This window comes from Loxodonta africana, chromosome X, assembly GCF_030014295.1.
Source record: "Loxodonta africana isolate mLoxAfr1 chromosome X, mLoxAfr1.hap2, whole genome shotgun sequence".
Lineage (NCBI taxonomy): Eukaryota > Metazoa > Chordata > Mammalia > Proboscidea > Elephantidae > Loxodonta > Loxodonta africana.
In genome coordinates, this window is record NC_087369.1 from 20,371,591 (window position 1) to 20,384,575 (window position 12,985).

At 39.4% G+C, this 12,985-nt stretch overlaps 1 protein-coding gene across 1 annotated transcript in view; it reads left to right on the plus strand.

Annotated features, from left to right (window-relative positions):
* Positions 1 to 12,985, plus strand: part of PPEF1 (protein phosphatase with EF-hand domain 1) — an 80,385-nt gene that overhangs the window by 30,162 nt on the left and 37,238 nt on the right. The gene's annotated exons all lie outside the window — the stretch shown is intronic.

Sequence of the window (12,985 nt, forward strand, 5' to 3'; positions counted from 1 at the left end):
AGTAGGTGGGCCCTCCTCTACTCCTGACCCTGAGGTATATGTCCTGTGGAGGAATGAGTCTTTTCCTCTGAGAGGGCTGCATGAGTCAGGACTCAAGCAGTGTCTTTGAAGGAGACCCAAATTTGCAGAGGGAAGTCTTTCTGGACGAGTTGAAGACAGAAGGGAGTTTATTTACCATGAAGTAGGGATTCTACTGGCCATGTAGGAAAGCTGTGGGGGAGATAGAAGAATGGACTAGTGAGGGGAAGCCAAGGAGTAGTATGGTTGGGGAATGGGATTTGTTTAACTCAACATATAGCTTCACCAAGATGTTCAGGCCCCTATCATTGATAGCTACAATCTGAGGAAGGAGGAGAAGGGCAGGAATATGTGAAGAACAGCAGCAACAACAAATCTTGTAATTATTTCTGGAGAGGTTTTTGGAAATTTAGGAAAGAGAAATATAGTTGAGTAAATTGAATTGGAAAAGTGACTTTCAGGTGATTTAGAAAAGAAAATTTCCCAAGAGATGGTTGAAGATCTCGAGTGGACAGATGAGAAAAGACAGAATTTTGACATTTTTTAAAATATCATTCAGTAAAACTACATGGAACATATAAAACTGGAAAGTGCTAATAATGTGAAGACTGAACAGGAGGAGGGGAGTGATAAGAAGTACTGTAAAAAGTATTACAGGTAAATATATAGCATTCAAATGAAAGCAAGACAGTATTTTGAGAGTTAACCAATGACCATGTTCAGGAAGTGAAGATTGAGAGCCACAGCAGCAAATGAGTAGGGCACTAGTATTTGGGATGGATTGAGGTGGAGGGAGGTGAGAAGGATGTCTGGAAAACACAAGGACACAACAGCCATGGGGTAGAATTTTGGCAGGCTTGAACAAGAAGATGGCAAAATGAACCATACACACCAGAATCTTGAAATTGCCTGGGATAGGAAGAGAAACTGAGGAAAGGGAAGAGCCATGATGACAGCAAGGTTCCACTTTAAGACACTGAAAAGATGGTGGAGTGAATGGTGTTCAGGAAGGGAGAATGACCTGGTGAGTTTGAGATGATGGGGAGTCACTTAGCTTATGGTAAATGAGTGGACTGAGTTAAAGACAGTGACATGAAGGGTCAGGGCACAGCAATGTTTGAGGAAGCTGTAGCCATAGCCTTATCTTTAACTTGCAAAAGTCAGCATTTTGCCTTTTTCTGTTTCATTTTTTAACTGCACTTTAAAGACAGAATGAGGATAGATTGCACGAGTGTAGTGTGGCCTAAAACCATGAATACAAACTATTCTGGAAGCAAGATTTCTATGAATAAAAATGACAGTGGTACTTGGCCTATCTAGAGCTCAAACTCCATCTCCTTCACTCATCTACAACATAGTCCCAAACTCAAAATGAAGTGGAAAAGGGTCTCTGAGCTCTTGAAATAGTTGTCACCAGTCTGGTGAACTTTATTGACAGGACAAGGCCTAGGCCCTTACTCAAAGACCGATGAACATAAATCAGCCAAACCTTATTGTACACGTGGTTCATACAAGTTTGTCTGTCTGGCTTCCCATCCCACAGCAGATTAGAGAGTGGAGAGGAAGAGGCAAAAGTCAGATAAACAACAGCGATGAAAAGTAAAAGCTCTTCCTGACCGTAGAGGAAATATAGAGCTATAAAACTGAAATAGAAAATGAAGTAGTAATATTCAGTGATCTGGGGCTGTGTAGTATAAAGAGTTCCATACGTCTCAGAAGTGCCTGAGGGATGTTTTTAGATTGATGAACCTGTGTGGTCAAGAAAGTTTCAAGTTATGTGGGGTATACTCTGTTAAGAAGGAAAGGAGCCAAATGGCACATTTTTAACATTCCCAACCAAAATGGCTAAAGTCATTTTAAAATATATTTTAGCCTTCAAAGAAGTAAGCTTCAGTGATCTGAAAAATTCATTTAAGCAATGCCTACAGTATGAGTGAGTATCATTGTTAGGTCTTAGGTATAGGAGGAGGAGAGAAAACGAAAAAAGAGAAGATTAATATAGAGAAGAGCAATGAGCCAGGAAAGTAGATGAGGAGGAAAGGAAGAAGGACATCTCAAAAATGAAGAGAGAGAGAAAGATCCTTGAGTGGGGAGTGGTGGGTCTCTATTTGTGACATAAGATACAAGGGCTGCCTGCTCAGGGATGACAGCAGGTGCCTAACTCTAATTTAAGCAATCACTTGATTGCTTCAGGAAATGGTAGAATTTCTGTGATGGCCTCTGAGTCTTAACTGCAATACACTGTACTCAGTGCATCAGCAACTTGTTGACTCCCTATTACATGCAATGCCCTTGTGAGGTGCTTTCCTCTGACTCATCGATAGGAGCACACAGAATGGAATCACGCCAGCCTAACCCACGGGCTTCCAATCTTCTGTTTGGAAGTAGCCAGTGACCATGCTTTAACTTAATTTTATTTAGGAAAACAGAAGTTCAAATGTGGGGAATAGTGTGGCAAAATACATCCTGTTGGAGATTTTTGGAGACATAAATAACCACATTTTATATTATGCTGTGATTGACCGATTCCTCTTCATCAACACAAAAGAGAAATCAAGCTTTGAATTAAGATGAATTTTTGATTCATCTTTCAGTTGGTGTTGTGCTAGATAATTTCTTTGTCTGCTCTTTTATACAGTATAGTATACTTAGTCTGTAGGTCTGTGGTAGTCCAACGCCAACCAAAGATGTAGCCTGAGAGGAAGTGTTATAATTGTAGGACCGCCGAGATGCCTCACCATATTACTTTAATCCGAGTTGCTGGTTTGCTTCAAGACTTCTATCATGATAACTGATCATATGAAAAAGTGACTCTATCCACTAGTTTATTCATTCATTCATTCGATAAACTTTTGTATGGTCCCTATAGTGTTCAAGGCACCATATAAAAGCTGTGAGAAGATATAAAGATGAATAAGAAGTTCATTCATTTCACGTACATTTATTGAACACTTATTCTGAATGAGGTACTCTGCTGAGAATGCAGTAGGACTAAGACACAGTCTTTGGCCCCAAAGACATCAGAGTTTAGTGGGGAAGGTAGGCTAATGAAAAGACAAGACAGTTCAGGGTGGGAAGTGTTCTGATTAGAATAAGCGCAAGCCTCCAAGGGAGAACATTGGAGGGGCACCTAACCTCATGGAAGACATCCTGGGGGAGGTGACATTTAAGACAGTCCCTCCAAAGCATTTTAGTAATTTGTTGTTGTTAGGTGCCATCGAGTCGGTTCCGACTCATAGCGACCCTAAGTACAACAGAACAAAACACTGCCAGGTCCTGCGCCATGCTCACAATCTTTATTATGCTTGAGGCCATTGTTGCAGCCACTGTGTCAATCCATCTCCTTGAGCATTTTCCTCTTTTTCACTGACCATCTACTTTACCAAGCCTGATGTTTTTCTCCAGGGACTGGTCCCTCCTGATAACATGTCCAAAGTATATAAGGTGTAGTCTCACCATCCTTGCTTCTAAGGAGCATTCTGGTTGTACATTCTGGTTGTACTTAGTAATTTAGTAAGTATACCTAAATCATGAAGGAAAATTTTGGATGATCAGAAAATATTTTATTCTCATATCCTTTTTGTGGTTAGCTGCAATAAATGCTGTTAGTCCATCTGAGATTCATTCCAGTGATTGTTTTCAGATTTTGGTTTCTTTAATATTTAGATGTCCTTAAAAATTGTATCATTTAGCACCTTAATACTGAACTAGATATTTTCAGTTCACAGTCCCACCTGGGCTTGAAAAGAATTTTTTCCCCTGGGTATCACATTGTTAACCACGACAGACCTTTGTTAAAAGGGCATCTCACACTTACATGGCTTCCAATATAATTGTGTCATCAAGTGAAGCAATTTACATAGCATTAGTTAGGTCAGATTTTTAGATTTTATTTTTGAAAAGGTTAATTTGAATCAGCCACTTTTGCCTAATTAGAGTGACCAATTTGAAATACTTCATTCAGAGCCTTAGCCTTGCTAAAATTACAAGACATTTTTCCTCGTTGAATAGAAAGCTTGGAATTTTCAATCAAATATTCACAAATTAGTTTGTTGAATTGGTGCTGTAAGTGGAGCCACCCCCCTCCTCAAGTTGAAAAACATGTGCATGGAGAGAGCTAATTAACTCTTAACCCTGTGGGTATCCTATTGATGCTGTCCTCTGGAAGCCATGCCACCTTGTTTTCCTTTTCTTTCTTTCTTTCCTCTCTTTCCTCCTCTCATTCCTCCCATAATTTTCCAGTTGCGAAGGTCCTTCAACATTTCTCTTTATCTCTATCACTGATGTACTTCACACTGCCACAGCGGTCAATTCTTTTTATTCTGGGATTAAGGCAGTGTGTTACAATCAGAAGAACCGACCTCTAAAATAGAGTTTACAAAAGAAATGAAAGTTAAAATAACGTGGAGTTGAGGTACAGAGGTTATTGTTTGTTGTGTTTGGGGGCATTGTCTAAATAAGTTGGGATACTTTCAAATGTCTGTTGTAAAATGCTCTAGTAGGAAATAGGTGACCATATAGTGAAACCTCTTGTTTTTGTGTCTATTCAAGTTAATTAATTGTGGTCTGCTATTTTTTCCCCCTGCAGGTCGTCCTGGGTTGTAGTTTCCTTGGGTTTTCTATAATCGTCAACTTTAAACTCCATGTCATGGACGATTTGTTATATATCAGCTGCAGGATGAGCCAGAGAGTGGTTTTCTAGAACCGAATGAAACAAACAAACAAAATACCCAAACCCATTGCTGTTGAGTTGATTTCGACTCACGGTGACCCTATAGGACAGAGTAGAGCTGTCCCATAGGGTTTCCAAGGTCGGCAGACAGACATCAGTTTTTGCTTCTTTGAAGGAAACCCTGAAAAATCCCAGTAGCCAGAAGCCTAAATATCCTAAAGACCCATATCCCAGGAGACTTAGTTCTTCACCTTCCTGTCTGTTTTCCAGTGACTTTGTTATTTTAAGACGCAAACATATTTGAACTCAAACTATATAAAATAATATGACGAATCTTAGACCAATAGAGCAGGTTTTATATGTCCAAGTAAGTCTTGCCTTCTTTGAAGTGGTTGCCTTGAGAGGTCAATCCTCACAGGAGTTCAGTATGCATTTAGGACTCCTCTTTTAGAATCGCTTTCAGAGACTACGACAAATTCTGTTGAATGTGCTTCATTATCATAAATCTTAATCTTTTGAAGGCATGTGTGGTTTTTTGAAAAGGTTAAAACTCATTAGGTGTCAAATATACTGTATAAGGTGCATGGCCTAGCTGACTATTATTATTTTTGGCTTAAAATTCGGTTTGCTCACTGTAGAGCTGAAACAATTCAGGGATAGCAAAGAATTCACCTACAAAGTTTGGTTTAACTGGAGATGGGACGTTTTCATTTGAGGAAATCTGTCATCACAATGGAAAACAGGTTTACCTTCCAAATATAATAAATATAATTTTAGGCTACTGAGTGTTTTTTTCCAATTTCGATATTAAGGTTATGCTGGTTTCATGAAATGACATTAGAGAGGTTTCCATCTTTCTCTGTGGTCTGTAATAATTTAAATTCCTGGTTCTTAAACTTGACTCTACACTGTAATCACCTAAAGAATTGGAAAATATATGTATATGTACTGATACACCTGGGTGCCACCGCTAGAGATTCTGATGGAAACCCTGGGATTTTTTTAAAGTTCCCCCAAGTAATTCTAAGGTGAAGCCAGATTGTAAATCATTGGTTTAAATGACATTGAAACTACTTGGTCTTGAAAATTGAAATAGAGCTCTGCTATAAATCCACACGGGCCAATACCTTTTAAAATGGTAGACTTTAATCATCTTTCGAACATTTTTGAGTAATTGCATTGTTCAAGTTTTCTACATCTTTTGAAGCAGTTTCAGTAGTTTCTAATTTTCAAGAAAATCATCCACTTCTCTGTTGTTTGTTGTTGTTAGGTGCCATCGAGATGGTTCTGACTCATAGCGACCCTATGCACAACAGAATGAAACTCTGCCCGGTCCTGCACCATCCTCACAATCGTTGTTATGTTTGAGCCTATTGTTGCAGCCACTGTGTCAGTCCATCTCATTGAAAGTCTTCCTCTTTTTCTTTGACCCTGTACTTTGCCAAGCATGATGTCCTTCTCCAGGGACTGATCCCTCCTGACATGTCCAAAGTATGTGAGACGTAGTCTCGCCCTCCTTGCTTCTAAGGAGCATTCTGGTTATACTTCTTCCAGGACAGATTTGTTCGTTCTTTTCACAGTCCATGGTATATTCAATATTCTTCTCCAACACCACAATTCAAAGGTATCAATTCTTCTTCGGTCCTCCTTATTCACTGTCCAGCTTTCACACGCATAGGAGGCAATTGAAAACACCATGGCTTGGGTCAGGCGCACCTTAGTCTTCAAGGTGACATCTTTGCTTTTCAAAACTTTAAAGTGGTCTTTTGCAGCAGATTTGCCCAATGCAATGCATCTTTTGATTTCTTGACTGCTGCTTCCATGGGTATTGATTGTGGATCCAGGTAGAATGAAATCCTTGACACCTTCAATCTTTTCTCCGTTTAGCATGATGTTGCTTATTGGTCCAGTTGTGAGGGTTTTTGTTTTCTTTATGTTGAGGTGTAATCTATACTGAAGGCTGTGGTCTTTGATCTTCATCAATAAGTGCTTTAGGTCCTCTTTACTTTCAGTAAGCAAAGTTGTGTCATCTGCATATTGTAGGTTGTTAGTGAGTCTTCCATTTCTCTACATTATAAAAATATATTGACATAGATATTGATATTCTTTTACATGTATCTTTCTTTTATTTACTTCTCTATATCTTTGTCTTTTTTCTACTCTTTAGTCTTACTCATTTTTTCATTCTATTTTCCTAATGATGAGTTTATCAATTTTATCACTTTTGTTTTTTCCAAGAACCAACCTTTGTATTTATATATCTTTTCTTTTTCCAGTTTCATTAATTCCAGCTTTTATCTTTATTTGACTATTTTTATTGTTCTTTTCCTAATTTCTTAGGATGAATAAAGCCTTTCTTATGCATCTTCTTTAATAATTAAGAAATTAAAACAGGCTATCTTTCTTTTGGTTTTTATCTATTTTTCCTAGTTTTAGTTTTAATTAGGCCTCCTATTAAACTTACAATTTTGGTTTTAATTTCATCTTTGATCCAATTGATTCCCATAAAGCCTCCACAGACATATGAAAAATTAATTGTATTCCCTGTTTGTAGGATGCAAGGTTCTTTGTATACATTGGTTAAGTCGATTTATTATTTATATACTTAATTTTTCTATGTATTTATTGCCTATTATACAAGAACGATCAAATCTGTCTTGGAAGAAGTACAACCAGAATGCTCATTAGAAGCAAGAATGGCGAGACTATGTCTCATATACTTTGGACATGTTATCGGGAGGGATCAGTCCCTGGTAAAGGAAATCATGCTTGGTAAAGTAAAGGGTCAGTGAAAAAGAGGAAGACCCTCAACGAGATGGATTGACCCAGTGGCTGCAATAATGGCCTCAAGTATAGCAACAATTGTGAGGATGGCGCAGGACTGGGCAGTGTTTTTTTGTGTTGTACGTAGGGTCGCTATGAGTTGGAACCAACTCGATGGCATCTAACAGCAACAACATATCTATCTAAATATGCGTATTAGTTATTTTGCTGTGTAACCAATTACGCCTAACACTTAGTGGCTTAAAACTACAAACATTTAGTAGTTTCTGTGGGTCAGAAAAAAAGGAGCCCTGGTGGTGCAGTGGTTAAATGCTTGGTTGCTAACCAAAAGATTGACAGTTCCAACTTACGAACTGCTCCGTGGGAGAACGATGTGGCAGTCTGCTTCTGTAAGGATTACAGCCTTGGGAACCCTATGGGACAGTTCTACTCTGTCCTATAGGGTCGCTATGAGTTGGAATCAACTTGACAGCAACGATTTTTTTTTTTTGGTGGGTTAGAAATTAGGGTGCTGCTTAGCTGCATGGTTCTGGCTCAGGGTCTTTCATAAAGTTGCGGTCAAGCTGTGGGCCAGCGCTGTGGTCAACTGAAAGCCTGACTGGGGCTGGAGGATCTGTTTCCAAGATAACTAACCCATAGGACTCTAGACACAGCACCTCAGTTCCTCTCTGGGTGTTGGCAGTGGCCTATCCACAGGGATACCTGACCTGGCAGCTGACTGAGAGAAAGCCAGAGCAGGCAGGAAGCCGCAGGGCCTTTTATGACTTAGTCTCCAAAGTTACACGCTGTCACTTCTGCTTCTTTTCTATTCATTAGAAGGAAGTCACTAAGTCCAGCCCATATTCGATAGGAGGCAAATTAGTCTCCACCTTTTAAAGGGAGTGTCAAAGCTGGCAAAATTGTCACGAAAGGAGAGACTGGAAGGGCTGACTCATTAGGGGGAGAGCAAGTGGGAGAACGGAGTAAGGTGTATATAAACTTATATGTGACAGTCTGACTTGATTTGTAAATGTTCACTTGAAGCTCAATAAAAGTTAATTAAAAAAATTAATAAAGGGAGTGTCAAGGAATCTGTGAACACTATTTTAAACCATCACAGTCTGAATAACTCACTATGTTTGTATTTTTAAACAATTTCTTCTTGTATTTATAGTAAATTCTTGAAGAAAAACCTTATTCTTTTGTTTATTGCATACAAGTTTATGAATCTTCTACATAAAGTGCCTTTTGTTATGGAATGATATCGTTTTGTGATCCTGATTAGCACATTTAATCTTAATTCCACCTTAAGTATTGAAATTTCCATTTTTGCTTTCACTTTGTGGCATTTACCTTATTTTCGACCTCTCCTTATCTATTTGTTTTATGTGTATTTCTCACAAACATAGTTCCTGTTTTAATACAGTTTTTAATAACATTACTATTTTGTGTTTTAACACAGCCTGATAATATTGGTATTTTAATGAGGTAATTTCACCCATTCACAGCCACATATACATCTACAAATACTTTTCCATCACCCTGAGGAGTTAATGATGTGTTGGCCGATAGAGAATTCTTCATTCACAGTCCTTTTCTCTCTTTGACTCGTAGATTCTATTTCCACATCTTCTACCTTCCACTTTTGCAGGTGAGAAGTCTGATGCCAGGCTAATTCTTCTCCCTTTGTAACTTGTGCTTTCTTTGACTACTTGTAAGAATTTTACCAGGTAATAGGGATTTTTTTCCCCCATCAATTGTGCAAAAAAAAAAAAAAAAAACCATTGCCATCGTCTCAGATATCTAGTGCTGCTATAACAGAAATACCACAAGTGGGTGGCTTTAGCAAAGAGAAATTTCTTCTCTCACAGTCTAGGAGGCTAGAAGTCCAAATTCAGGGTGTCAGCTCCAGGGGAAGGCTTTCTTTTTCTGTTGGCTCTGGGGGCCCTTGTCATCGAGCTTCTCAGTGCAGAAACCCTGGGTCCAAAGGCCATGCTCTGTTCCTGGTGCTGCTTTTTTGGTGGTATGAGGTTCCCATGTCTCTCTGCTTGCTTCTCTCTTTTATATCTCAAAAGAAATTGATTTAAGACACAACCTAATCTTGTATATTGAGTCCTGCCTCATTAACATAACTGCTTCTAATCCTGCCTTATTAACGTCATAGAGGTAGGATTTACAACACAGGAAAATCACCTCAGATGACAAAATTATGGACAATCACACAATACTGGGAATCACGGCCTAGCCAAGTTGATATTGACAGCCATTGAGTTGATTCTGACTCATAGTGACCCTATAGGACAGAGTAGAACTGCCCCATAGGGTTTCCAAGGAGCAGTCGGTGGATTTGAACTGCTCGCCTTTTGGTTAGCAACCAAACTCTTAACCACTGCGCCACCAGGGCTCCTCAGTTGTTCACTGGTGTCATGAGCTCTTTCAAACTTTGGGTTGAAGTCTCTTTTTAACCATGGAAAACTTCCTCTCTTATTTATGCAATTATTGCTTCTTCTCCATCTGGCTACTTTTCCTTGATTCTGGAATGTTTATTACTGGTATATTAGGTCTCTTGTCTCTCGACTTTAGTCTCTTATTTGTACCTCATGATTTCCATCTTTTTACTTTTTGCTGTGTGTGAGAGATTTTTTATCTGCTTGCCCTTCCAGGTCAATAATTTATCTCCCAAACATTCTTCTTCTAGTTAGTTCTAATCTATTGATGTCCCTGGGTGATGCAAACATTTAGGTGCCTGACTACTAGCCGAAATGGTGGTGGTTCAAACCCACCCAGCGGCACCTCAGAAGACAGGCCTGGTGATCTGTCTGTCACAGCCTTGAAAACTTTATGGAGAGCAGCTCTACTCTGACACACGTGGAGTAACCATGAGTTGGAATTGACTCAATGGCAACTAACAACAATCTACTGATATCTAAAATTCGAGTAATATATTATTAATGTTGGGAATTATTAACTATTCGTTCTTTAATTTATGCGCCTTTTATTATTTTTAAAATAAAGTTACCCTCTGCTCCTCCAGCAGTCATTTTCATCAGGGCCAGATCCGGCTTAGCAGATCTGATTGGCCTGCTGCTCCCTGGCTGCTGGATTCCCTTAAGTACCAGGTTATTTAAGTTTTCTACTTAACCTAGCAATAGCCTCCACGTGGTTGGATTTACCGAAGTTTCTACTCCGGCATTATGAGTGTGAGAGGAAGTCTCCATGATCCTAAAACTAGTTGCCATCAAGCCGACTCTGGTTCAGAGCAACACCCTGAGTGTCAGAGTAGAACTGTGCTCCATAGGGTTTTCAGTGGCGAGGTTTTTGGAAGTAGATCACCAGGCCTTTCTTCCGTAGCACCTCTGGGTGGACTTGAGCTGCCAACCTTTAGGTTAGCAGTTGAGTGTTAACCAGTGGCACCACCCAGGGCCTTCTCTGTTCCTAAGTGCCCCCAAATGCAAGTGTTAGTGTCCTTTTAGCTTCGGGGATACAGAAGACGTTCCCCTACAGTTCTTGCAGTAAGATCCGCCCCCCTCCCCCAACCAGGATAATACATGCAGTGAGGCCAAGTCCCCCCTAATCAAAGAGTCCACAGGTCCCCTCAGGCCTGGTTCTTTCATATTCTCACCCCAGGGCACTCTGCTCCGGGTACTCTAGATCCCTTCAAGCCTGAACATCCCAAGAAAGCCTGTAGCTTCCAACACCCCTCAGGCACTTCAAGTTTACTCTCCCAGCCTTTTGAAGGCTGGACAAAGGAAGAGTATCAGGGATGCATAACCTTTCCCTTTTCCTTAAATTTTGATGAGAAATAGCATTATAGCTGGCTTATATTATCTAAGCCCAATGTAAATAAGGGTATATGAATTAATATATAAGAAAATATACAATAATGGAATTTTAAACTTAAAAAGAACGTGGAGGTCGTAATAAAATGAATATATTATTTTGTATGATGCTTTTCAGTTTTTAGGAGCCCTGGTGGCGTAGTGGTTAAGAGCTATGGGTGCTAACCAAAAGGTCAGCAGTTCGAATCCACCAGCTGTTTCTTGGAAATGCTATGGGGTGGTTCTACTCTGTCCTATAGGGTCGCTATGTCAGAATCAACTCGACGGCAATGGGTTTGGTTTCAGTTGGTTACAGTTTTTATGCAATTTTATGCAAATAGTCTCATTTGAGTTCCAAAATAGCCATGTGTGGTAAATACAGGAGTATTTTACAGTTGAGCAAGGTACGGCTCACAAAAGTTAAATAACTTCCCCGAGGAAACATGGGTAATAAGTAGAGCTGGACTAAGGAATATGTCTTCTTACTTCTGGCCCAAGACACTATACCTCTGTTTAGGTTTTTTTCCCCAAATGCCTTTAAAATAAGTTGCATTGCATAATAACTTCTGGAATCACTAAGTTACATGTAGCAACCTGTATTATTTTTTCGACTACTTCTATTTTATTGATATGAAAAAATGAAATGTATATAAGTATAAAATATTGAATATAAAGTAATAAGATTTTCTTGCATAGTTTGAAAACTAACAAAAGAGGAATTTAAAAGTAGTTTTAAAAAGATTACTATAACTAGAATATGTATATTATTTCCAGAAGGTAATCATTTTTTTTGAAGGAGAATGTACACATGGAATATGTGAGTACTTAAATTCTCTGTGTAATGTATTTTTTAAGCATTTGTATTGATTTTACTATGCAATAGAATTGCACTAGGCCATTTCCCCATCAGGCATGACTTTAAGGTTTGTAGTGTAGGAGTCAATGAATTGATAGCTGTTATAAAGACCAGACCTCTGTCCCGATCTCAGCTCTTTTCCGTGCTCACAGTGTGTTTGCAAGTATTATGCATACTCAGGAGTGATATTCAAAATATCCAACACCTAATATGGCACAGTTAGTGATCAATCAGAATACGTGCCAGCTATAAACACCTGGTGTGATCATATCGGTGCGTACTGGTGGTACCTCAGCCCTGTTCAGTTACATAGCACCTTTTACTTTCCTGGGTGCTTTTATATCCATTCTTTATTTGATTTGGGGAGGTATGTAGCGTCATTCCCTTTTGGCAAATTAAGGGAATCACAGCCCAGACAAGTTATATGTAGGACTCTTTAGAGTGAAAGACTTGGATCTTAATTCCGTGTTCTTCCTTGGGTAGAAGTTTCCCTCTTTTCTTCAGGGGAGAAAGAAGGGATGAGAGATGCCGTTTTTTAATATATATATAATTTTTATTGTGCTTTAAGTTAAAGTCCACAAATCAAATCAGTCTTTCACACAAAAACCCACATACACCTTGCTACACACTCCCAATTACTCTCCCCCTAATGAGACAGCTCGCTCTCTCCCTCCACTCTCTCTTTTCCTGTCCATTTTGGCAGCTTCTAACCCCCTCCACCCTCTCATCTCCCCTCCAGGCAGGAGATGCCAACATAGTCTCAAGTGTCCACCTGATCCAAGAAGCTCACTCCTTACCAGCATCCCTCTCCAACCCATTGTCCAGTCCAATCTATGTCTGAAGAGTTGGCTTCGGGAA